Source organism: Furipterus horrens, unplaced genomic scaffold (genome assembly GCF_987537825.1).
Source record: "Furipterus horrens unplaced genomic scaffold, mFurHor1.1.pri manual_scaffold_10, whole genome shotgun sequence".
NCBI classification, from domain to species: Eukaryota; Metazoa; Chordata; class Mammalia; order Chiroptera; family Furipteridae; genus Furipterus; species Furipterus horrens.
Window position 1 is genome coordinate 21,578,643 of NW_028327180.1, and position 26,692 is coordinate 21,605,334.

At 37.1% G+C, this 26,692-nt stretch overlaps 1 pseudogene; it reads left to right on the top strand.

The window, feature by feature from the left end:
* Positions 1–14,028: 14,028 nt before the first annotated feature.
* On the top strand, positions 14,029–14,329 carry LOC149999356 (cytochrome c oxidase subunit 6C pseudogene; annotated as a pseudogene).
* The last annotated feature ends 12,363 nt before the right edge of the window (positions 14,330–26,692 follow it).

A 26,692-nucleotide genomic window follows, 5' to 3' on the forward strand; every position in this document is an offset into this window, starting at 1 on the left:
CTCTGGAAGATAAGGAAGACCCCAGCAGCTAGGTATCTGTTATCACTGTGTCACCTTCTAGATAAACAAAAAATAAAATGTTTTTAAGTGTTGAAAACATAAGCATAGAGTTAAGAATTAAGACCAGTATTTTGGGTGTCAGCTGCCTTTATGGATCATTATGCCTTGGACCAATTCTGAGCCACTTAGTATAGTGTTTCTATCCAGAGTCCACGGTAACGAGAAGAGATGGCAAAAATATCTATTCATAGCAGTACCAGACAACTTGAGGTCAGTCTTCTGGAGATATTTGGATCTTGCTATTTTAAATATCATTATAGTGAGTTGAGATGACATGCCTTGTCTGATTGTTTTTCTGAGTATATTACAGCACGTCGACTACACGCTACTGTGTTCTAGCAAAAGACTTGTTTTCATAGGATTCGATCTGGCGACTTCATGTGAAGCAAGAAAGTTCTTCAACGATCCTCACTTCCATCTTGCTGAAGTATTGGTTTTAATTATAGACCACTCACTGGAGCTATTGAGAGTGTATTTGACCTGATCTTCCCAACTCTTGTTACTCCCTCACCAATTATGCCTATTCATTGCTGAGATATGAATCACAACTTTGTCCATGACACTTTGTACATACAATTTTTATGTCCCCCTGTTGCCTATAGAATGAAATCTAAAAATCTTAACCCAACACAACCTCCCAGCTATTAGTTTCATTCATGTTACTGTTCTACGGTGAAATCTAGTTCCTTTCTCTCTGTGCAGTGTATTGTTTTTTTCATGATTTTACTGTCTCCTGAAATTCATCACCATCTTGTGGACATTCTTTCCATCTCAAAGACTATCTTTTTCATGGAGTTTTCTGATGTCCCCAAAAAGGTATTGTTGCTCTCCTTTGAACTTCCTTAGTACTGAGCATCTCATGTTAGCTATCTTCAATCTTTATTTTTATTCTTTATCCTATCTTTATTATTATTTATGAATTTATACTGGGTGGGGCAAAAGTGGGCTTACAGTTGTTTGTTAATAAATAATAATACAAGAATGAACTGTGTTTCATGAACTGACAACTGTAAACCTACTCTTGTCCCACCCTGCATTAACCTTTCCTTAGGTTGTAAGTAGCAGAAGGTTAGGGATTATGTCTTATCTTTCTTTTACATATATGGGATCTAAGTTGAAATTTCTTGAATTGAACTCTTGCTAATAAGGCTGATTTTATTTCTTCTAAGCCAACACTTGTTTCATTTCCATCTAGGGAATAGTGAGTATCATTGGTGAGACTGTAGCAGCTGTAAGTTGTTTTAGTAGTATTTTAAATACCGATGTCTATTGAATATGATCCATTTTTAATGTTGAAAGGAACTGGGTTAAAGCTCATGAGAAAAAGTTACATTTTGCCTGAATTTCCACCTACTTTTAATTCTCTTTGTCATCAAAGGAATTAGACCACTGTAGCATTTAATTACTTATAACACTCCAAATTACTTGGTGTTCCAACAAAGCTAGTGTTTTGTTGAAGATGATAAATAAAGCTAATTTACATGTAGTTTTATACATTTACTTTGGCAGAAACTAGAAAATAGAGATCGTACCCAGTAGTCTTTTTACACTTAAATTGTTGTTATTGTTTTAATTACCAGCATTCTCCTCTGGCGTTTCAAGTACTTCCAGAGACTAAACTGACAACTGTGAATTACAATGCTTTGTAACTATACTGAGACTTCACTTAAGACTTGTAGCATTTCAAACTGAATTGAAATAAATTAATTTTAGAGGCTCTCATGCTTCTTTAGGGATGCACAGGAGAAGAATTGTGCTAAATGGTCGATGGGCTCTTCAATTATATCTAGTTTCTCAGGTTCACATGTCTAAAGTTTATAAAACATCTCGGAGCTACTGTGTAGTTTCAAGTAGAATCATAAGTTGGATTTAACCATAAATTCAAAGCTACAGTTCAAAATATTTTTCTGGCAGCTTGAAAGCCATAATTCAAGCTTTCTATGTAATCTTTTAAATATCTAATATGGTCTATTGTTTTGCACCTGTAGAGACTCAAAAAATTAATAATTATACCAAAGTTTTAGCTTTCTTATCTTCTCTGTGATGCTATTTTATTTTGCAACTTTTTGTCATCCTAGCTCTTTTAAGGCTGCATAGAATAATGAATTTAAAGACAAAACAGGAAAGAAAAAGCCTCAATTTTTAGGCATAGACTAGATATAGTTTTTTAGGACAAAGCAAACTCTGAACTACAACTTGACACTATGTATGTATGTATGTATGTATGTATGAGTGTGTGTGTGTGTGTGTGTGTGTGTGTGTGTGTGTGTGTATTTAGCATCCAGGAAAGGTGACTGTATCTATTCTATTCCTGATGATGTTAGAACTTGTGAATTTGCGAGCCTAGTGCAGCTTTGAGGTGTTATCATAACAGGCTTTTTATAAGCATAATACATCTGGCTCTCAATAATAGCCATTCTAACAGGTATGAGGTAATATCTCATTGTGGTTTTGATGTGCATTTTGCTGATGATTAGTGATGTTGAGCATCTTTTCATGAAGTTGTTGGATAAATAAATATCTTAAAAGATATTTGTTTAAATCAGAGACCTACCTCAGTTTTATAAAGTGGCAAAAATACGTAATTGACAATGTTTCAACGTACTGGAAACTACCTCTTAATTTTTATTTTCTTATGAGAAAACTAATCTTTTAAAGCACTTAAAAAGTAACTTGACCACTTTTTTTGTGACCCAAACCAACCTGTCAATGGAAAAAAAACTCATGTATTAGAGATAAGCATCCTATCACAGGATGAAGCGTGTTTACTTTGCTATTTTTTATTCACAGGCATTTCATATAGACCACACTAGGTCAGTTCTATGTTTACAAATTTGTGCTTATCCATATTTTTGACCTGAGTTCTGGCAAGAAACAGCTGACACCCCCTACGGGGTAATTGAAGAGAGTTTAATGAAGGGACTGCTTTAAGGTTGTGGGCAGCTGAAGGTAAATAATAAGAACCAGTGAACGCTTTTGTTAACAGTAATGTGGGAAACCATCACCATCTTTGGTCTGATGGAGCAACAAAGGGACCTGGGACCATGGGAGGCCTGTGTCTGCAGGAGAGGGACACCCAGCAGAAGAGACAGGCAGCTTCTGTCAGCCGTGCTGGCACCGAGGGAGCCAGGGAAGTCAGCGTTGTCTTTCCAACAGAATTCTAGTGTCGCTGTGGTCTTACGTTGGCCAAACCCAACCAGCAGCCAGAGGTAAGGGAATCAGTTCATACGATCCTCAGGGGAGAGCCTCCTGGGGTACAGAACAGGAGGGGCAAATGGAAATGCCAGCACACCTATTTATATTGTCATGTCTTTTAAATAATGACAATGAACTTGTTCATTCACATAAATTGGTGGAAAACCTGGCACACTACCTTAAAAATGCTAATTTTAAGAATGTATATAAGAAAATGTCATAAATATGCACCATGGCTCAGCTATAAGAATGTTCTTCAAAATAGTATTTATAGTAGTGTAAAATTTGAAGTTATATGCCATAAAATAAGAAATCGTTTAAACTTGTTTACTGATACAGGAAAGTACAATTAAGTCATATAAAATAATGTTGAAGTATATCTTATGACATGGACATATATTTCATCATAATTTTTTATGAAATAGACTTAAGGTATGACCTAATTTTTTATTATAAAGAAACAAACAATATCTAGGTATGTAAAGCAAAAAGGATGATAAGGATGGTCATTAAAAAATAGTGGCTTTCCTGATAGATTATACATCATTAAAAAAGATAAACATAATGGTTTATCCAAAATTCCGTTGTTTGAGGACAAGCTCCATGCATTATTTTTCTCTATCCTCAGTGCCTAGCCAGGTGCTTATCTGCATAATAAGCAACAATGAATATTTCTTGAATGAACAAATGAATGAATAGAATCCTGTTGTTTACAGGTGGTAAAAAGCAAGATCCAGAGATAGTGAATTTCTCTTACTTGAAAATTTGGGATCAGAACATAGAACTCCTTGTTTTGTGCTTGCTCCACTACATTAAAGGCAAATTCTACTGGGAATATTGAGTCAATATCCAGTATCAATTCTAATTTTCACATGGAGTTGTGTACTCTGCAACAAAGTTAATCACTCACCACTTTCTATTTATCAGCTCATTGAAACTTGGAACACAGAGGAATTGCAAAGCCTGAATTGCTTGTCATGGACTAGGCGGCTCTCTTCCCATGAGGTTGCTTTCCCACTTAAATTATAATTCATATGCTGTGCTTTCTTGATTTAGGCTTCATGGAATGTCAAACATTTTTTATCATGGGTTGCATAATGCAGCCCACTTATGGAATGGCAGTGGGTATAATAATCTTTTCCAAAAGGCTAGTCCCACAGAGGGGAGGATTCTGTCATGACACTGTGATGAAAGCTAATTATGTTCCCCTTCCTTAACCCTTCTCCTGTCATGCCAACAAACGGCTATCTGCCACTCTTTTCCTTCACTCAGGATCTGTCAGGAACTATTTACCAAGCAATAGAAAGTATCTTTCCTCCTCCCTTGGGCCTTCTGCTTATAAATAGGACAGCCTTTACTTTATCAAAGAAATTGTATCAATTAAAAATCTGTAGCCTTTCTTACTGTGGTTGAATATCAAATTTTAGGTATAGAAGGATCTCTTTAATGCCAACTTTAAAAAGAATTTAAGGCCAAATCAGAGAAGATTTATACTTTTGAAAGGTCATTAGTATTATAATGATCACTGTGGCATTCTTTCAGCAGGATTTCCTTATGTTTGAATTTTCACTGGTCACCACTATTATTTTAAGCCTTCAGTGGATACACAGACCAAATGCAGCCAGATTATATATATGAATGGTTGGATTCCAACTTGCATAACTTTATGCAAGGATTTCTGATAGATGAGATAGTTGGAAAGTAACATAGAGGTACGCATCTCTGAGGCTGATGAATCTCATCAAATCACAGAGCCAGTGCCACTAAGGATTTGATGGGTCCTTTCCAAATAGCAGCAGATATGCCCTTATAGACCAGAGCTTACCCTGTCTTTGTATTTGGCTTTTCTCCTGCTTTTCTTGATATAAAGCAGAGAGGTTCTATGTCCTGGTTGCACATTGGAAATTTGTGCACATTATAAATACCTGAAGGATTTTTCAAAAAAGTCTGAGATTGGATCCTATCCTATAATCCAATTAAATCAGAATATCCAGGGATGAGATCCAGGCATGGGCACTTTAAAAAAGCTCCCTAGGTCATTCCATTGTGCTTTTAAGTCAAATCCAGCTAAGTTTTAACTTGTAGTCGCATTAGGGGGCTGATATAGTCCCCAGAAATGCATTCAAAATATCGTAGTATTGATCTTCCACTGTCAACAGGCTACCCAAATGGTCATAAATTGTGTTCTTTTGCTTCAGTACCCTCCCTGCTCACCGCCACAAACTCCCTCCTAAGGCATGGTGTCCAAACACCTACAAAATGCCAACTTAACTGAAAGATCAAATCAAAGTAAGACCAGGGGGTACGGATGAGCCTTACTCCATGAGCGGGACAGCCTCTGGCTTGGAGGGCCTAAACCCACTAGCATGATCAGAGGGAGCAGATAACGCAGTAGGACTAGTCCAGGCAGACAGAGAAGTTTTCTCAATTTCAGTGGGCCTTACTTCGTTTTGTCTCCTTGTCAGGGCTGCCCTTGTGTGTAGCCCCTATTGCTGCTACCAGTCTTTCCCCCGAATCTCCTGCTTAATTGGTTGCGTCTTCCCTAGAATTTGAACTCATCAAGGTGAAGCTACTAGGCAAAACCTTTTATACCTTGCACCAGTTAATGTGGAAAGAAAGTCTTTACATGATCAAATCAAACCTTTCCTCTCAGCTAGCCACTTAAACACCTGGTCCACATTACTGCGTGAAAGCTGGCTGCTGAGGCCAGGGCCTGTCTCTCAGGCCTGTGATGTCTGATGACCTGCAAGGAGGGTAATTGGGTTGCTCCTTCCTATTTAATATTTTACTACTGGTGCTGACTAGAGTAGACACATTTTAAATACAGCAGCTATGGTAAAACCTCTATTTGTTTCACTAGGTCTTTTCATTCCCTACCAGGCCGTCTTGTAAATTGGCAGTTCTAAGGAATGACAGAGAGACCCTCTCAAGGTTGGCAGGTGTGACGAGTGAGTAACACACCGACATGTCGCCCGCAGTGCCACAGTCTCTCAGCTGTCCCCCTGGGATGGGAAAAAGAAAACCTCCACGCCTTTATCAGCTCAGTTTCTCTTCACTGCGAGCCTTGGACCTTACTTTGCTTTAATCTCATAGCAGCTTCTGTTTCCTTGCTCTACAAAAAGCCGAAGCTATTTCAAAGGAAATGGGGTAAACTGGCCTACCTACCGACTCCATCTTAGTAGGTAAATTCATGGCTGAGGAGAAACATAACCCACCAGGGTGGAAAGAGCCGCTAATGAGGAGCCCTTGGACAAATTAGCAATTCAAGTTTGGTTTAGATCATGGACATCAAATTTAACAATCCAGAGATAAATCCACCAATTCATCATTGATTAAAAAAAAACCCAACTGTCTTATACAGTCATTCTATTGATAAAGTTGAGTCTACTTTATCAAATTTAAATTTAAAAGAATAAATTTACTACTTGTACTTATTTCATTTTGTTCTATTTTGTCTATGACCTCAAAGGTAAATAGTCTAAATTTTAATCTGGTGTTTCACACAGTTTACTTCTTACATGTCAGGCACTAAATAACCGATTTTCTAGGTGATGAAAAAAGTAAATTTAAATTGATAAAGGCTTTGGTTTGGGAATATTATAATTCAAAAAATTTTGAATGGCTGTTGGTCCTGATGATATTTTGTTTGTTTTGAGTTGTCATTATGGCCATATTTCTGGAACTAAATTCTCTACTGGTCTCCCCAAAAAGTCAATTTAATTTTCATATACTTATAATAGACTTTAAAAGCAATATGGATTAAAAGGCAAAAAATCTTGACCTATTATTTAAAAGAGCTATAATACATTATTACATCTATAATATTGTTAAGACACTTAATCCAGTGATATTCACATGCTTGACAATGAATGAGTCATACTTCTTTAGAAACATTGTGATTTATCACCTTAATAAGAATTTTAATACTTTAGAAATAAGATGGGCTATAACCTCAGGGCTTTTTTTCTACTGTTGACAGAATTGTTATTCACCTGGGGAATTTATATAATGAACAATTAGCAAGATATGCCCAATGAATGGTGCTCTGCCATAGAGCCTGGATTTGCTCTATCATTTTTCTTAGAAATCCCTCTAGGCATTAGGCCACTATAGAATAATGACCAATGATTCATTGCTTTTAAAATGTAAAGGACCCATCCCTGGCTGGTGTGGCTCAGTGGATTGAGTGCTGGCCTGTGAACCAAGTGTTGCCCGTTTGATTCCCAGTCAGGGCACACGCCTGGGTTGTGGGCCAGGTCCCCAGTTGGGGGTGTGCAACAGGCAGCCACACATTGATGTTTCTCTTCCTCTCCTTCTCTTCCCTTCTCCTGTCTCTCTAAAAATAAGTAAATAAAATATATTAAAAAAAAAAATGTAAAGGACCCAAATCCATCTCAGCCTGTGCCTTTCTCCTTGTTTTTTGACACATATAAACTGATATCTCCAGCTACAGGATTTTTTAATGAATCTCAACTCTTTGTGGTATTTTTGCCCTTCAGCAGCCCATTCCCAACTTGGGGGTCCACAATGGAGAGTAGAATAACCATGCCAAGGTTATGGACCAGACATGGGGCTTATGACAAAGAAGAAGTGAAATTCTTAGGAAAAACTGTTGTGTTTCTCAAGATTATTTAAACATCAAGAGTGAACAAGCCTACCCTGGCTGCTGTGGTTCAGTGGATTGAGTTTTGTCCTGTGAACTGAGTGTCACTGGTTCAATTCCCAGTCAGGGCACATGACTAGGTTGCACGTCAGGTTCCCAGTTGGGGGCGCGAGCGAGAGGCAACCACACAGTGATGTTTCTCTCCCTCTCTTTCTCCTTTCCCCCACTCTCTAAAAATAAATAAATAAACAAACAAATAAATAAGTTATTTTTTTTTTTAAAGAAAGAGTGAACAAGCCTGTTAAGGGAAATTATATATCTTAGTGAATAATGAGCTCTGTTAAAGAGCGCCAAGAGTGTCATTGTCTTTCATTCCTATTCTCGAGGTCATTTGGGACATAGGTCTGGAATGGTAGTGGATGAGTATGTCGGAATTTTTAGGATCAAGACTTAGTACATCTAAACATTGCATGGCCAGGAACAAAAGGTATCAATCAGCTTTACTGATACTTGAAATAGCAGTCATAACAATATTTTCTAGGAATTGACCTACACCAGTAACTTGTTGAGAACTGAAATCGGTAACAATGGTGTTTTTCATAATGTTTTGTTCTTTCCCTTCTGGTAACAGTTTCCCTTCTTTGGGAGAGCTGCATTTTCTTTTACTGAATCAGTTATTCTAAAATGTCCTCTTGGTCACAGGAATGATGTCATAAACCAAGCTGGAATACTTAAAGTACTTGTTTATTTTTGATTTTGTTGCTTGTGCATTAGATGTCACATCCCTCCCAAATTCTTACCGAAAATCATCTCAAAGACCTTTTCCCCTATTTTTTTTTTTTTTAGGAGTTTTATGGTTTTAGGTCTTACATTTAAGTCTTTCATTTCAATTTTAATTTCTGTGAGTGGTATAATATAGAGGTCTTGTTTCATTCTTTTACATGTGAATATTCAATTTTCCCTACACCATTTATTAAAGAGACTATATTTCCTCCATTGAATATTCTTGGCTCCCTTGTCAAATATTATTTTACCATATATGCATGGGCTTATTTCTGGGCTCTCAATTTTATTCCGTTGCTCTATGTGTCTATTTTTATGCTGGTGCCATACTGTCTTGATTACTATAGATTTATAATATAGCTTGAAATAAGGAAGTATGATACCTCCAGCTTTGTTCCACTTGCGCAGGGTTGCTTTGGCTATTTGGGGCCTTTTGTGGTATCCACAAGTAGAATAAGGTCTGTTGTGACACTTTCATAGAAATTTTCTTTTAAAACTAAAATGAATGAAATACCTCCAGTCTTCTTACATTGTACAAATTAAAATGAAATAACATCAGTCTGAACATGTGAACTTTTCTAAGGCATCACAACATACCCCTTACACTGAAACCGAAGTATCTTTACCAATTTTCCTCAATTATTTTTGTGAATTTCAAGGTGGTGTCCCCTATGACCTGAGAAAGAAGGCCCTCCATGTCCTGCTGTGGCCTCCTGACTTAATTCCTTTTCTCACAAACCATCAGGAAGGGGTGCCTGGCTTTCAAAGGCCAATCACCATCGCCCTTGCAATCACTTCATTTCCTGATCATGCTGTCTGCAATGCTCAGGCTCTCTGTGCCTCATGGTGCCTGCTGCCCATTGACACCCACGTGGGCCTATGGGGTTGCCCCTCCCCCTCTCAGGGTTGGGCTCAGATGCAGCCTCAGTTATGTTTTGGGCTTCTTCCAGACAGTCTTGTAGTTTGCATACCTTGGTCATAGTGGATCATAACATACTCATCCATTAGTGTCTCAAAACACTTTCTGTATTTTAATTAAAAATCTAATATTTTGTAAATGCATACTTTGTGCATATAAACATTAAAAATAATGTAATTATATGTAATGTAATATAATTGAAATTAAGAAGATTTTCCACTTTCAATGAGGAAGGGAATATAAGAGCTTGCTAATTCCATATTTGATATGGCTGTAGTTTTTGCCAACTGGCTTTACTCCAGTACTATTACTTGTGAATGTTCCTAAATGTGCTACTATCATTACTGTCCAATAACAGAACATTCTGCAGTGATCTGCAGCATCTAAATTGAGCTGAGAAAAACATACTGCCCTCATTTTTTAACTTTCATTTTTTTCTACAGGAGGAAAACAAGAACTGAACTAAGTAATTATTATGAGTTACTTATTTAAATATATCTTATAGGCTATGAAGACATTGACAATCAAGGGCAGTGATTACTCATGAAGAAAATTTGCAATTGGTTTTTCCAGTGAGAAGAAACTGACTAAATCCTAAACTACTTTCTCCATTAATTCACATTTTTGGATACGTATTTATCTTTTCAAAGAGTTTTATCTCATTACTTGTATTTATATATCGCTCATATATGGATCAAGTTTTTAGATAGAGTCCACTCCTTTTTAGTATCTTTCTTTACTCTGCACTGAAACTCAGCTACTGGGAAAAATAATTGTTCCTAAAGTCTTCAGAGTTATTCTAGGAAGGCACAAATTAAATGTGAAATATTCATTATAATGGGATCACTTAAAACATATCTCTTTAGTTGTTTTGCTGCAGAGAATGTCTACCATTATCTACTAAAGAGTTCACATTTGACCATTTTAAAGTATTTCAAATGTTTTGTAGTGTTCACCCTAATTTACCTAATTACTTTCTTTTTCCCCAAGAGTCACAACCTCTCTGCCTCCTAAATATTTATTTTATTAAATCTTGGTCCAATGTCTACCACATCATAGAAGCATTTTGTGGAAAATCACAGAGAATTAAACTTCCTTATCTCATGTTGAATTGATATTCAGTGGAGTTATATTAGAATCTATCTTCACTGCTTTCTCAGAGTCATAGATCTCAGCTTTTGTAATGCACATCATTGAATATTTTTTCTCATATTATTTGTTAAAATGATATATTTCAGATCCGGAGATAAGATACAGCTTATTGAGGCCAACTTGATCAGATTGCAGAAGGTAATTCAAATACCCTATATGTATTTTTTCAAAGTGGTTGGTGTAGTTAGAATAAACATCAAGAAACTGTGTATTTATCCAATAATGCACAGCAGGGTCAGAATAAAATGCACGTAGTACTAACAGCAGTGGGGAAATCAAACAAATTTCAGGAGTGATAGCGTCATCTTAAATGGAAAAAAGCCCTTACTGATTTAATGACTGTAATATGGCATCAATTTTATACATATTAAAGAAATATGGGAATACTTCTTAAAGCTATTATAATATGTAAAGATTATGGAGTTAACAGTTCTTCCAGTTGCCATTGGGCTCAGAAATATTTTGAATTTATCTGGTCTTTCTTGTCTGCATTCCTTATATTATGTTTATCCAGAATGAGGAAAGAAATTTCTTAAATGTGTGGGCCCACTTTTGAGTTAAAATGCAAATATTTACTATGCTTAAATACTCAGCACATGTTTTGTAAAGGTAGGAAAATGAAGGGAATTCCTTCGTTTATTTTTGAATTTTAAATGAAGTCTTAGCTACAGCTGCACAGCTAAGATACAGTCACCTCCATCAGTGAAGTGGAAATCATTGCTTAACATTCTGATTATAAGTCCATGTGAAACAAACAAAAATTGTTATCTTTCAGTGTCCAAACAATATGGAGAAAAATTACTTCTTTCTTGGAGGCAAATGCTTTAAAATTCTATTTATTTTTCTAATTGCTGTTGGGGGGACTGGTTAAAGAAATTATGACACATTCCTGCAACAGAATGTTCCATAGCTCATTAAAAATAATGGAGTAGATCCATATTTCCAGGATGAAAGTAAATGGTAGATTAATATGTATTGTATCATGCTAATTCTTAAAACAAAGTTTTAAAAATATTCCCCTTTGCATGTCTTTTATCTTTATGTATGCTAAGAGTTTTACAGAAGGAAACCTAGAAAGAGGCAATGAAAAGTTGGGAAACTTTTGTATTTTTAATGTATTGTTTGATTTTTATTCATGTTGATATTTTACTTTTATAATTAAAAAATTAATTTGATTCCTTAAAAGATTAGTTGGTTTTCTTAGACTTTGCCTTTCAAATGTTGTACCCTAGGGTGGGAAGTTTAAAATAACAGAAACTCAAACTAGTTTATGCAAAAAGCAGATTTTTTTCTCTTTTTTTAGTTTTCATCTTTTTTTTCTGCGGCTCCCTATGAGCTGGCCCCATTCCAACTGCACAGTGCCGTGGAGGAGACAGCTGCTGTGAGCATTTAAGCTCCCACCCTCATGGCTTTCCCATTAGGCACAAAAGGGACTTCAAACTCTCTCAGCTTGTGTTATTTGCCAGCTCTCTGGATCAATCCCTAATGTAAGGAGTGGTGTTTGCAGACGCGTGTGAGGTGATTGTTTCAAGACTCCAGGGCAATTATGGTGACAAGGGAGACACAGCCAAAAGAAAAGAAGTGAGCCCGTTTCCCAAATCCGAGGGAGGCGCTAGGCCGGGGAAACCCACCACACACACACAATACTTAGGAAATGTATTTAGATATTATTTGATTAATAGAGTACAAGTCACTCAGATATGTTAGTAAGTCAATAGTAGATTTTGTCACAGTTTTTCTCAGACATTAGACACTAAAAACATGTTTCTTTCTTAGGAGAGAGATAAACAATTTTATTAGCATTTAAAATGGTTTCCATGTTTACAAAGTTGAGACCACCAGTTGAGGGCTGAACTAGAGTATTGGCAGTGGTAATGGAGACGGAGAGAGATTTTGGTGGTAGACAGTAGAGCAGTTGGAAACTGCCAGTTACGGGGGCAGAGGGAAGAGTTAAAAATTATATTGTACCAATGTCCCGGTAATTATTTTAACACTTCACAGTGAAATGAGTGTCCACATATATGACTGTCAAGAATCAAACACAGTAACAAATATTTGGTCTTTCTGTTTTGTAGTTTACTCAATGCATTTATGCACAAATAACATATCTTTTATTATTATTCATTTAAAGAGGGTTACTATGTAAAAGTGTGTGTGAATGCCAAGTCTAGGGAGAAGTGAGCAGATTGGGGAGACAGGTATAGGACTTTTGTATGTGGGTTTGGTTTCCGAGGAGTGTTTTCTGTAATGAATGCTTGATGGTGCAATCAAAATGTTCTTAGCAGAACAATGCTGAGAAAATCCCACTGGCCTTCAAGGATGAGAAACAGTGATTTGATAGTGGCACTACTGTCTGGTCAGATAGCGAGTATACTTGCAGCTGTGAGTAAACTCAGGTGCTTAGAGAAGCTGAAAAGGTCAGCAATTACATTTGAAAAATGTTTTCCACATTAAGAAACATCACCCATCATGAACAACACAGTCATATTTTTGAACACCTTCTCTTTGATGTAGCACTCAGGCATTTGGATTGATTTTAAGTTGCCTTTTGCTTCCAACGGGAAATTCATTAAGGGAGAATATGACATCAGTCCCTGCTTCTTAATTTAACTTAATGAATACCTAGGCCATATAAATCACGGTTAATTCAATGCCTAATGTTAGTTGGCTCAAAGAAAAATCAATGCGTTGGAGCACATTATAATAAAGGGTCTTTCCTGGGACTGCCCCGCCTGGACTTTAGAATCTTCCTTCTAAATGGCAGGTCCAGACTTTCTTGACAAATTTTTGAAGGAACTGTTTTTTTTCCCTCACATTTAGAAATTTATTTTATATTAGAGTATTTATATTAAATTACTTATGTGAAAATACTTAAAAATAAACATCTTGAGCAAGTTGAATTTATACCGAAAATTAAGAACTTGTTAAGCATTAGAAAATCTTTTAATGTAATTAACCAACAGACACAAATTAAAAATACATAACTGTATCAAATAGATGAGGTATCTGATAAAATTCCCCACATCTATTCAAGAGAAAATCTCAAAGCAAACTAGAAATAGAAAAACAGGAATAGTCTATGTTCCTACCAAATATCAAGACTAAACGTCGTATTTATCATTAGGAGTGTTCCAATTCATCTCAAGAACAGTGAAAGGATACTCACTATCTCTCCACTAATCAAAATATACTGGAAGCTTTAACCAGCTCGGTAGGCTGGGAATAGAAAATCAAAGGTGTAATGATATTAAGAAAAATCAGTGTCGTCCATTTCTCTATCCCGAAGGATGTGGGTGTTGAGGAGAATACAACTGCCATGTCTTCCGGTGCTTTGACAAAACCTCAGATGTGTGGCCTTCTGGCCAAGCATCTGTGATTTCATGTTGTTTGGAGCCATCCTTGTGTCCCTGGGGGTTGCAGCCGCCTGTAAGTTTGGTGTGGCTGAACAAAGAAAGAAGGCATACGCAGATTTCTACAGAAATTATGATTCCAGGAAGGATTTTGAGTAGATGAGGAAGGCTGGTATCTTTCCGAGAACAATGATCTTGGAATGTAAAGAATTTATTTGGGTTGAATTTCATGGAAGTTTGTCATTGACCTGTGTTCCTGAACTATGAAACATGAATGTTTGAGCCAAGGAATAGTTTCTCTTGATGAATAAACAATTAAGAAATACTGTGAAAAAGAAATAAATACAGTTCTCACTCTTTACAGATAAAAGGATGGTCTACATGGGAAATCCATGAAAATCTACAGGCAAATCATCGAAACTATAAGAGAGTTCAGCAGAACTACTGATTGCAAGTAAGTATATGAAGTCAATTGCAATTTCTTACATCAGAAACTATTTTTTAAAATTGTAAATTTAGTTTTGAAGAGAGAAAATATAAATACCTAAGAAAATCTAATAAATATGGTTTTAGGTTTTTATAGAGAAAACTATAAAACTCTATAAAAATATATATTAAAATACCTGAGTAAAAGAAAGTTTATAGTTTGGAAAACTCAAAGGAACAAATACATCACTGAGCTTCTAATTAACTTTGATTTTTATCACAGTCCCACCTAAAATTCCAGTAGAGATTTTTGTGATTTTATATGAAAATGTAAAAGCTGATTAAAAATTCTCATGTATCAGTAGAGGGTCAAAATAATCCTAAAAATTTAAGGAATGCAGACAGTATAGATTCACCTTAGCAGATATAAAGGCTTGTGATGAAAGTATGAAAATATAAAAAGTGACAAATTGATAAACAGTTTAAATACTAAAGTAATGCAGCTGAGAGCTAAGAATGAGACTCATTCATATGAAGACACTTTGTAAATTATAGAGTTGTCATTACAATTTCAGGAAGGACAGGTCTGTTTAACACATGGTACTGGGACAATCAGGACAGTAAAATTAAATCTCTATATCACAGTGTACATAAATGCATTTTGGACAGACTAAAAGTCCTGAATGTGAAAAGGTAATACTTAAAACCATTTAGCAAAAATATTGGAGAAAATCAATATGATTTCAGCATAGGGAAGCTTTTCTTAAATAAGAAACAAAAAACACAAACTAAAAGTTAAACAAATTGGTAATTTGATTAATATCCTATTAACCAATGTCACCCCAATATATGTAATAAAAAAATTTAAAAATGTAAAAAATAAACAAAATGATAAATTTCTGCATTTCCAAAGACACTATTGTCAAAGATAAGTCATATCTTGAGGAAAAAGTATTTCCAACAAAGGATTATTATCCCAAATATATAAAGAACTACAACTCAATAAGAAAAGAGACATTACATACAATTCATAGGTGAGTAAGCCCAAACCAGCAGTAAAAATATAAAATTGAATCATTATTAGTTAGGGAAATACAACTTAATAGATGGATGAAATATTTCATACTTACCAGATTGAAATACTTTAAAAATCCAAATATATTAAATGCTGTTGAAGGTGTGGAGGAACAGCAACAGAGCATGAAGGTGAGAATGTAACTAAGTACAAACATTTTGGAAAATAACTCGATCAAATTTACAAGATACTCAAGCTTCCAACACAGAAATTTGACTTCTAAGTGCATATGCATAAGAAAATATATGGCAAGAATCTTCATTGAAGCATTTTTTTTTCGAGAGAAAGGAACTTAAATATCCATCAATTAGGTAGTAGATAAGTAAGTTGTGGTATCTTCATACAGTAGAATAGTTTCAGCAGTTAAAATGAATGATGTACGAACAGCACTGCTATGTACATGCGCCATATGCATCGACATTGACGGTGCTCATAAAGAACGCAGAAAAATGCAAATTGTGAAATAATAGGTATAGTTTGATACCATTATAGAGTTAAAAATATAATGATACAAGCTATTGTTTATAGATACATGTGCAAGTAGCAAAATTGTAGAAGTATGCATGAAAATAATGAATACGAAACTCAGGGTAGAGGTTAAGTCCGGGGAAAGGAAAAGGGGAGTGGAAAATAGAGGAGGTATACAGGAGACTTCAGCTGTGTTGCAAATATCTTGATTTCCTAAAAACTTCTAAGACAAATAGAGTAAAATATCAAGGTTGACTAAGCTGGTGGTATAATATTGTATAGTTTTTCCACATGAAGTATTTCATCATACAAAGCAAAAATAAAAGATTTCGGCATACACATAGGAAATTTTGGGAGATAAGTCAGACTATTTGATCTATGTTGCTACACAGGTCACTCTAAAAACATTTAGGCTTCTTTCTTCATTTTTGTCAGTGGACATTTTTTTTTTTTTTTTTCTGGCCTGACTCACTAATGAAGAAGTTCTGGTAGCAGAATATCTTACTGTATTTTTAAAAATCCTCACCCGAGGATACGTTTATTGATTTTAGAGAGAGAGCAAGGGAGACAGAGAGACAGAGAGACAGAGAAACATCAATGTGAGAGAGAAACATCGATCAATTGCCCCGACCAGGGATCGATCCCTCAACCTAGGTATGTGCCTTGATGGGGAATTGAACCCACAACCTTTTGGTGCACGGGAGAATGCTCCAAGCAACTGAGCCATATGACCAGGGCCTCTCATTGTATTTTTAAAATACAATTGAGTCCTGTTACAACAAGTCAGTGGACCCATCTAAATGCTTTTATTCAAAGTTTACTTGGCAACTCTCCTATGTCCAACAGTGGTCACCCCATACTGTCACCAGCCTTTTTCCTGATTTCTCTCAGCCCACTCTTTTCTCATTTTTGCTTGATAACCTGCCCCTGAGAGGACACAGGCTGCCAGTTAACTCATACAGTCCTCTTGGGGCTCAGAGGATTAACATGTCTCTCCTTTTATGAACTTGAAGCTGCACCTTTAGATGTCCCCTCCGCAGTTTCCTCTTTTACTGTATCCTTAACCTCCTCTCTCTGTCTTACTTACCTTCTCTGCATCTGTTCTCTTATCTGTAAAATGGAGACAATACATACTAATTTCCAACACTGGAAAAGCATCAACTGAGATAAAAAAGAGAACCTGTGAATGTTAATTTTTACTGTAAAAGCCGTATGTCTTCAAGGAAGGATCATTGATAATCCAGGCTTTTAAGTGTAGAGAGATTTGATTGACTACCTTAGAAGGATTCTATTTATATAATATTCATCTCTAAAATACCTACAGAAAGTACTTACAAAATTAAACTCATAAACAAAAACCAGGAAAGGGAAAAGAAAATGAAATGTCTGCCAAGTGTTAAAAGGAAACTGCAGGGAAGATATTTAAAAGTTCATAGAGAATGATGCATTTAATGGTCGTTTTGGATTCTCTTCACTCGACTTTTTTCCTGGAAGGTGATATTTTCTTCTCCAGAACGAATCAGAAAATGTTTGAGTTTTGAAAGTACATGTTTTAAAATTAATAAAAATGATACATTGTCTTATGCTCAAATTAGTAAATCGATATTGCACTCTGAATGAACAGCAGGGCATAAAAACACGTTTGAACAGTATTCTGAAGCATTACAGATGCTTTTTTGGACTAGCTGCTCATTTTCTAAACAGATTTATTTGATAGCTTTTCTCATTTAATAAAAGGATGAATTGGAAAAATATGAACAGATTGTAATAATCAAAAATAAATGAACTTGACAACCTGGAAGATGAACAATTGCCAATGGACTGAATAATAAAGTAGGCGAACTTTGGCATGCACAATTTATGTATGAATGAGAAATAAAAGTTTGACATTTAAGTTTAGAACAGACTGCTTAAAAGAGGATTTTAGAAAAAAATAGCATTTTTAATATCCTAAAAATACATTTCTAAAATATATTGTTGACTGTGTTTTACCTGATATTTTTAAATACCTTTCCCCCTTACGTCATTTCGAAAATGCAAAAATAAAATCCTGACAAGGATGACTGGAATGAAGACTATGGTTTTGCCTCTTTTGATTTCATATTATCATAAAAGTAAAACTTTTAATCTTTTGTTTATATATTTGATTACAGCTGACATCTCTGAAAAAATAGAATCATCATCCTTTTGGAAAACTGGCATTGGAAAATGCTATTACTAATTCTTAAGTATGATCTCTAAGCCAATCTGAGTCCCTGAGGTGTGTGTTGGGGGGGAAGAAAATGTACTTAAAAAAAGCTATTACTACAATCTGTCTTTATTTTTAAAAGGTGCACAGATCCTAAGTAATTTGTCTAGGCTCTTTTCTCTTCCTTCTCCCCTCCCTTCCTTCCTTCCTTCCTTCTTTCCTTCCTTCCTTCCTTCCTTCCTCTTTCTGTTTTCCTTATAGAATGATGGGAAATAATATATAAAAATTATGCAGGTAGAAAAAATTTAATAGAAATTTTAATAAAATCAAAGCTTTAGTTACTACTTAGAATCATTTAAATTTTTTTCATGCATATAAAATTAAATATATTGTTTAATATAACTATTTTCTAATAAAAAATAAGATGAAAATTATTGAGTTTTCATGCCTTTTATCGGGAGACTAATCTATAAGTAAGAAAATCACACTTAGATTTCTGGTAGATATATTTTACTTAACTTTAAAGAAAAAAAAACCCTTTTCCCCCTAAAAACTGTACAATTTTGAATTGCATAATTCAAATACTTAATGGATGATTTTGATCCTGACAGATTTGAGATTTAATTGACCATTTTAGGGAATACATGTTAGTGAGAGAAATGAAAAGAATTGTAGAATCTAGGTTTTCATGATGACACAGAATCACACTGACAGATGCTTTAGTTTACAATGGCTCTTAGTAAACTTCTCATCCATGGACTAAACAGACTCATGTCTGGGTGCTCTCATGTATATGGTGTGTCCAATTCTTTAAGTGCCTTTTGGTGCAGTTGCTTTGAATAGTAGAATAAAAAATGAGCTTAAGAAATTGGAAAACTGAGTCTGGGGCTGCAAGTTGATTCAAAACAAATTTGGCTAAAAGTCTCAGTTTCCTCTTCTAAGAATAACTAATAATAGTTAGTGTTCTCCAGAGAAACAGAAGCACCAAGATGTGTTGCAGGAAGAGTTGCAGTGTGAGTTCAAGGGCAGCCTGCTGGCAGAATTCCTTCTTGCAAAGGGAGGTCAGTCTGTGTTCTATTAAGGCCTTTAACTGATTGGATGATGCCCGCCCACATTGTGGAGAGCAATCTGCTCTACTCAAATTCCACTGGTTTAAAAGTTTAATCTCACCGCCCACCTCCCAAAAACCCCTTCACATAAACATTCAGATAATATTTAACCACATATCAGAGCACCATGGCCCAGTCAAGTCGCCACATAAAATTAACTATCACCTTATTTCAAAAGAATATTTTGGACATTAAATGATTTAATACCTGTAAAGCACTTAGCACATTGTCTGGCACATAACATTCATTGACTGTTAACCACTGTTATTGTTGTTGTAAATATTCAAGCAGTTACTTTGTTAGAGTGGTATTGAAAAACGACTACTGTTTTATAGCTTGTATAAGAAATAATTGTACTGTTTGGATAAGAGACGTATGATCTCACCTATATGAGGAACCTAGTGAACAAAACAAACAAATAAGCAAAATAGAACCAGAAGCATGGAAACAAGGAACAGACTGACAGTGACCAGAGGGGAGGGAGGAAGGGGATAAGGATGGAAAGAAGGGGAAGAGGCTAGTTAAGGAACAGGTATGAGTGACCCATGGACATGCACAAGAGGATGAGGATTGACTGTGGGAGTTGGGGGTGGGTGGGCAGGGCAGTGGAGAGCAATGGAGGAAAAATTTGGACAACTGTAATAGAACAACAATAAAATATTCAATTAAAAAAGGAGAGAGACCATGAAAAACAGCAAACATGATGTAGAGAAGAGCTTCCTAGCATATTGTCTGATGTTCACATTCAAACTGAACCTTTGTAAAAAGAAATGCACTTATGTAGTTATCCCAAGGAAAATACACTGGAAAAAAAAGTCTTACATTGCTTTCTTGGCATTTTCAGAGATACAGCTCTTTCCTTTCTAGGGGCTGGAAAAAGCTCAGTTCCTCAAATCTGATGAGGAAAAGTGGCTTACTTCCTTTTAAAGTTTATTCTTTGTCCTCTGTCTCCCTTTTGCTACTGCTAGAGAATGAGTATAAAATAAAGGCCCATTTCAAAATCTCTTAGGCAGCAGCGTAGTTATATTATTCACATGTAGTTCAAATGTTGAAGTCTGTTACAAGCACAAAAGCTATGAAAGATATGTGGTTCCCAAGAGGGTCTGGCCTTTCACCAAATAAATCATTCATGAACACACAAAGTTGTGGCCCAGACTTCCCTCTTTACACCTATTTCATTGCAGGAGTCTTCCCTGCCCACACACTGATTTAACAACTGAAGCCCAAGTTCAGGGATCAGCAGTTTCTTGCTCTGACAGTGATGGTGTTCTCCCTTTTATGATTAATTGTGAATTCTGACAAGCTTTTTTTTTTAAAGTTACAATTTGTTAGGAACTCTATACTCAGATTCCTTAACAAATCATCTCTTTTCTCAAGCAACTTTTCTGCCATTCCATTTATTTTGAAATGGTTTGAAAGGACTTTTTATTATTATTATGATGATGAACACCCCTGGCTCTTTTTCTTTCTTTCTTTTATTCCCCACAGATTTTGGCTTTCTTTCTTTCCCCTTTTATGTCATATGGGAGTTCATTCAGTTTTGCAGCTTTTGCTATAAAAATGCATTATTCTGCTGCTTCCCGTGTTCTTTGTTTCTCAGCCTTATTAATAGTTCATCTAATAAAAGGCCTCCACTCCCATTTCAACTGCAGGCATCCTGTGCGGGTATGGCTGTAACTCACCCTGCCAGCGCTGGATTTAGGGCAGCTGGGTAGCTGCTCAACTGGGCGAACTGAGAAAATGAGGCAAAGGGTTTGGGGTGCCCTTTTCCCCACCTTGGGGCATCTAATCCTCTAATTCTTGAAGCTGTGCTTCCCCCATTTTCCTTCCCCCAGCCAGTGCTCTTCTTCTGCTTTAAGATCCTTCTAATTCTGAGAAACTAATTTTCATTCAGGAGTTAAGGATCTCCTGCTGCCTCTTAATTTCCATTACTTATGAGAACTATATGAAGATAGCAATATTCAACCCAGAGAAAGATGAGTTGAACATCTAAGTTCCCGGGATGGAGAGTGTACCTTTCAGCCATATTATATGGGTAGTTACTTACTCTCTTTGTCTGGGGTTTTTTAAAGAAGGTCTCACTATGAAGTGGATCATGCTAGATTCCTGCTAAGCACACTGAATGTAATGGAAACTCCTGGTTTTCCACTTTGGTCCTCTCTTGTGTTAGTGTGGTTATTCCCCAGTTGCTTACAATGTAGCTGCTGAGACCTTATATCTGTACCCTTCTTGCGAGAGTTCCCACCCACCAACTGAAGCTGCCTAACTTGAAAATTTATGGACAGTTGTTCCTGCCTTGGGGACAGCCCATGGCCATGTCCAGTGGCAGGCTGATATGCAGTACCACGTCCCAGCCATCTCACCTAAGCTGAGACTACTGTGGGTTACCATTCAGGCTGGAGGACTTGTCATGGGCTCAGGGAAAGTTATATCTAGACTACAAAACAAATAACAACAAGGACCATCAGAAAACTGAGCTGTATGGAAGTCTGACAAGGATTTAAAGAAGCCACATTCATCCAGGTGGGTGGAAGGGGCAGAGATGTGGAGAGAGGTAGAGGTGCAGAGAGGCGCAGAGCCATGAGAGTGGCATGGAGAGGTGGTGGAATGGGTGGCCCCACGTTCACATGTGGTGCATAAAAATCTGGAGGGATACCTTGGGAGCGAGGGATCCCATCCCCAAACCAGACCACCCAGCAGCCCAGGGCTCCAGTGCTAGGAACATAAATCCCCATAACTTCTAGTTGTAAAAACCAGTGGGGTTGGGGCAGTGAAAGAAACTGCTGGATTATCAAGATGCTCTTCTTAAAGGGCCCACACAGATTTAGATCTTACACAGACCCACCCACCCCCCTCTGGAATTTACACCAGGGCAATAGCTGGAAGGGCACAATTGGCACATAGGAAGAAAGTGAGGAGACTGGAAACAAGGCAAGTGCTGGGAGACAGCTTCCTCCAGGGAAAGTCTCCAGAAGCCAGGCAGTGGCATTATCCCCTCTGTGAACCCTCCCCCTTCACAGAGCCACAAAGTGGTGAGATGGATTGCCCCACCCTGGTGATCACCAAGGCTCCGCCCCACACAATTTACAGGTCTGCTGTTCTACAACAGGCCACTCTACTAAGACAGGGAGTCAAAGTAGCTCTACCTAATACACAGAAACAAACACAGGGGGCTGCCAGATTGAGGAGACAAAGAAATATGGCCCAAATGAAAGAATAGAACAAAACCTCAGAAAAAGAACTAAACGAAATGGAGATAAGCAATCTATCAGACGCAGAGTTCAAAATGCTGGTAATCAAGATGCTCAAAGAATTCACTGAGTACAGCAACAACGTTAAAAGACCCAGGCAGAAATGAAGGTTACATTAAGTGAAATAACAAAAAATCTACAGGGAACCAACAGTGGAGGGGTGAAGCTGGGATCCATATCAATGAATTGCAACATAAGGAAGAAATAAACATTCAACCAGAACAGTAAGAAGAAAAAGAATTAAAAAAAAAAAGAATAATACAAGTTGTCTTTGGGACATCTCCAAACATACCAACATCTGAATCATAGGGATGCCAGAAGGAGAAGAGGAAGAGAAAGAAATTGAAAAATTATTTGAAAAAATAATGAAAGAAAACTTCCCTAATTTGGTGAAGGAAATCGAGACCTTACAAGTTCAGGAAGCACAGAGTCCCAAACAAGCTAGACCCAAAGGAGACCACACCAAGACACATCATAATTAAAATGCCAAAGGTTAAAGATAAAGAGAGAATCTTAAAAGCAGCCAGAGAAGAGCAGAAAGTTACCTACAAAGGAGTTCCCATAGGACTGTCAGCTGATTTCTCCAGAGAAACTTTGCAGGCTATAAGGGGCTGGTAAGAAGTGTTCAAAATGATGAATAGCAAGGACCTACAACCTAGATTACTCTATCCACCAAAACTATCACTTAGAATGGAAGGGCAGATAAAGTGCTTCCCAGACAAGGTAAAGCTAAAGAAGTTCCTCATTACCAAGCCCTTATTATATGAAACGTCAAAGGGACTTACTTAGGAAGAAGATAAAACTATGAGCATTAAAATGGCAACAAATTCACAACTAACAACAGCTGAATCTAAAAAAACCAACCAAGCAAACAACTAGAACAGAAACAGAAGCATAGAAATGGAGATCATTTGGAGGGTTATCAGCTGGGAGGGGGAAGGAGGAGAATGGGGAAAAGGTGCAGGGATTACGAAGCATAAATTGGTTGGTACAAAATAGACAGGGGAATTAAAGAGCCTGTATGAAAGACTCATGGACATGGACAACGGGGAGGGATATGATTGCGGGAGAGGGGGTGGGTTGGGTGGGGGAGAGAAATTGGGGGAAAAGGGGACAACTGTAATTGAAAAACCAAAATAAAAAAATTAAAAAAAAAAATAGACAGGGGATGTTAAGAATAGTATAGGGAATGTGAAGTCAAAGAACTTAAACGCACGACCCATGGACATGAACTAAGGTGGGAGATTGCTGGAGGGAGTGGTGTACTGGGCAGAGAGGGGCAAAGGAGGCAAAATTGGGAAGACTGTAATAGCATAATCAATAAAATGTATTTTAAAATATAAATTATAGATTTACAAATTTAACCATGTGCGCATCTCATAGCTATCAATGAATCTTCCAAAACAAGTGCATTGGTGAGTTGCTAGGCGCCAGTGGCTGCTATAGGGATTTTGCATTTGGTCACCTTGGGAGCAAATTTTGGTCCAGAGAGGCTCTGGTATTTTCTGTATATTAAAGGATGTCAGAGCTTGTTTTGCTGGGCATTCTGTCAAGAAGCCTACTTCAAAGGCAGAGAAAATCCAAAGAGCTTATCGTTCAATGGCAGCAGGCTTCTGATTGTTCAAATTTGGGTGATCCTTTTATTAGATGGACCATAACTCTTCAGTTTTCCACAATCTAGAGCCACGTCTGTCTATACTCACATCTCACATTTAAGGCAGCTAGATTCACACATGCAAAGCATACTCTAAGTCCATAAACTTGACACCTTCCTTGTTTTCATTCTGCATCTTCTATGGTTCTGCTCTGATGGAAGGGTTTTACACCCCATCTTTGTTCTGCCTCTGGTCCATCTCATTTGGATTCAGTTGGTTTGGTATCTTCCTCCTCTTTTACTTCCCTGCCTCCTCACAGGAGCTCCTACAGTTGGATAAATCACTTGGACGTCTTTGAGGAGAAGTGTACAGCTCATTCTTTAGGTATACCATTGCCTCATAATGTCGTAGACAATGTCCTCAATGTATTCCTTACTATAGAATAAGACAAACAGAACACAAGGGAAGCCACCAAACAAGTCAGCGGCTTTCCACTGCCAAGCTTACAAATAGATCAAGCCCTTAAACTCAACCACATTTGCTCCAAGTTTAATGAGATCCCAGTGGGATGAAAGGTGAGTTGATTTCCTGAACCTCATCATTGACCTCATCCATCAACAAAGCTTTCTCACTAGGGAAATGCTAGCTTACAAAGCTTACAAAATGCTTCCTATCCACGTTGCAATTAGCAGAGCTCTGGGAACAGGGTCAAAACTCTTTCTATTATGACTTCTATCTACTGCTAGCTATCTTTTATTGCACACCTACTATGTGACAAGCACTGTGCCAGATACTTTTAGACATTAATTTTAATCCTATTGCTGCGTGTAGGGGTAGATAATATCTCCATCCTGCAAAAAAAGTTGTTTAGAGAGGTTAAGGTCAGACATGAAGTGACACATTTGAATGTAAACCTACATGCGTCTGACTTCCAAACCCATAAGCTATTGTCTCCATTTTTATTGTCCTCTGGCTAATCACTTCAGCTCAGTAACTATCCATTTGCAGGGCCCCCTGTATTAGTTATCCATTGCTGCATAATGAGCTTAGTGGCTTGGAAGGACATTATCATTTCACAGTTTCATGGGTCAGCAGTCTGGCCATGACCTATATGGCTCCTTTGCTCAGGGTCTCAAAAACTGTAATCAGGGTATCAGCTGGGCTTTGTTTCCTTCTGCAGCTTGGTGTACTCTTCTAAGCCATTAGGCAAGTTCATTTCCTTGCAGCTGTATGGGTGAGAGCCCTGGCTTCTTACTGGCTATTGCCTGGGGATCACCCTCATCTCTTACAAGCCTTCTCTTCTCATTGGCAGCTCCCAGTATGGCTGCTCCTTGATGGGCAACAAGAGTCTCCCTCTCCAGTCTGTTACCATGGAGTATTAGAAGCTTAACCTAATGAAATCAGTGATCTGACAGCACCTTTGTCATATTCTATTCGTTAGAAGCCAGTCACCAGTCTCATCCACACTTAAGGGGAAGGCATCTTACATGGTCATTTCTTGGGGTTTCTGTCATACTCCCTCACCTAAGATCTCACAGGGCTGCTGGGAAAGGTTAAAAAGACACTACCACAAACACATTAGCACAAGAGGTGATGTTCCTGCTGCAGCTGGTGGTTCCAGTTGGCATTTTCCTCCCATTTACTTGGGGGGATATTATTTATTGGCTTTTTGGGGCAGAATGACAATTTTCCATAAAATGCTTTTATACCCATGATGAGACTCTTTATAAAGCCAAAGTACATTTTTTTTTCCCCGAAAAAGAAAAATAGAAGTCATCTGTTGCTAGGGAAACCACAACCTTTCACTGTGCTAATTTAGAAGAGACATATTCAGGACTCTTCACCATAGAAAGAGAAATTGTGCTTTATGTTGGTGAGAATAAACAAAGAAAAAGTACCATTCCTCTCAAAAAAATCCATTATCTCATGTCTTGCTGAAAATATTTTATCCTCAGGTGTTCAATTTAAAATTCACTGCCTTTCCCCCCTGCAATTTGTGTCTTGTTTGCATATGAACTTTCCTTTGAAGTTAACAGAATCTTTGGGTTTGGACAAAACCTGAGGAGCTGAAGGGATACTGCATAAGCTAGCAAAAACCGTCCTGGAATAATGTGGGTAAGAGGCTATGGGATCTCCCCAACCGGTGCAGACTGTGTCTGGGAACTATGTCAAGAAAGGGTCTAAGAGCATTTTTTAAATGCTGTTCACTCTTAGTACATCATCAGTCTCCTTGTATAATTGCTTAAATGATCACATTTTTGTACAGATAATGTGGTTCAATACATTTTAAAAAGGTAGTTCTATTTTTAGGTGTCCAAGATTTTAGCTAAAATGGTTTGATAGGGTTAGACCCTAAACACCACCTTCACAGACCCTTTAGATCAGCGGTTCTCTACCTGTGGGTCGCAGCCCCGTTGGGGTCGAACGACCCTTTCACAGGGGTCATCTAAGACCATCAGAAAACACATATATAATTACATATTGTTTTTGTGGTTAATCACTATGCTTTAATTAGCCC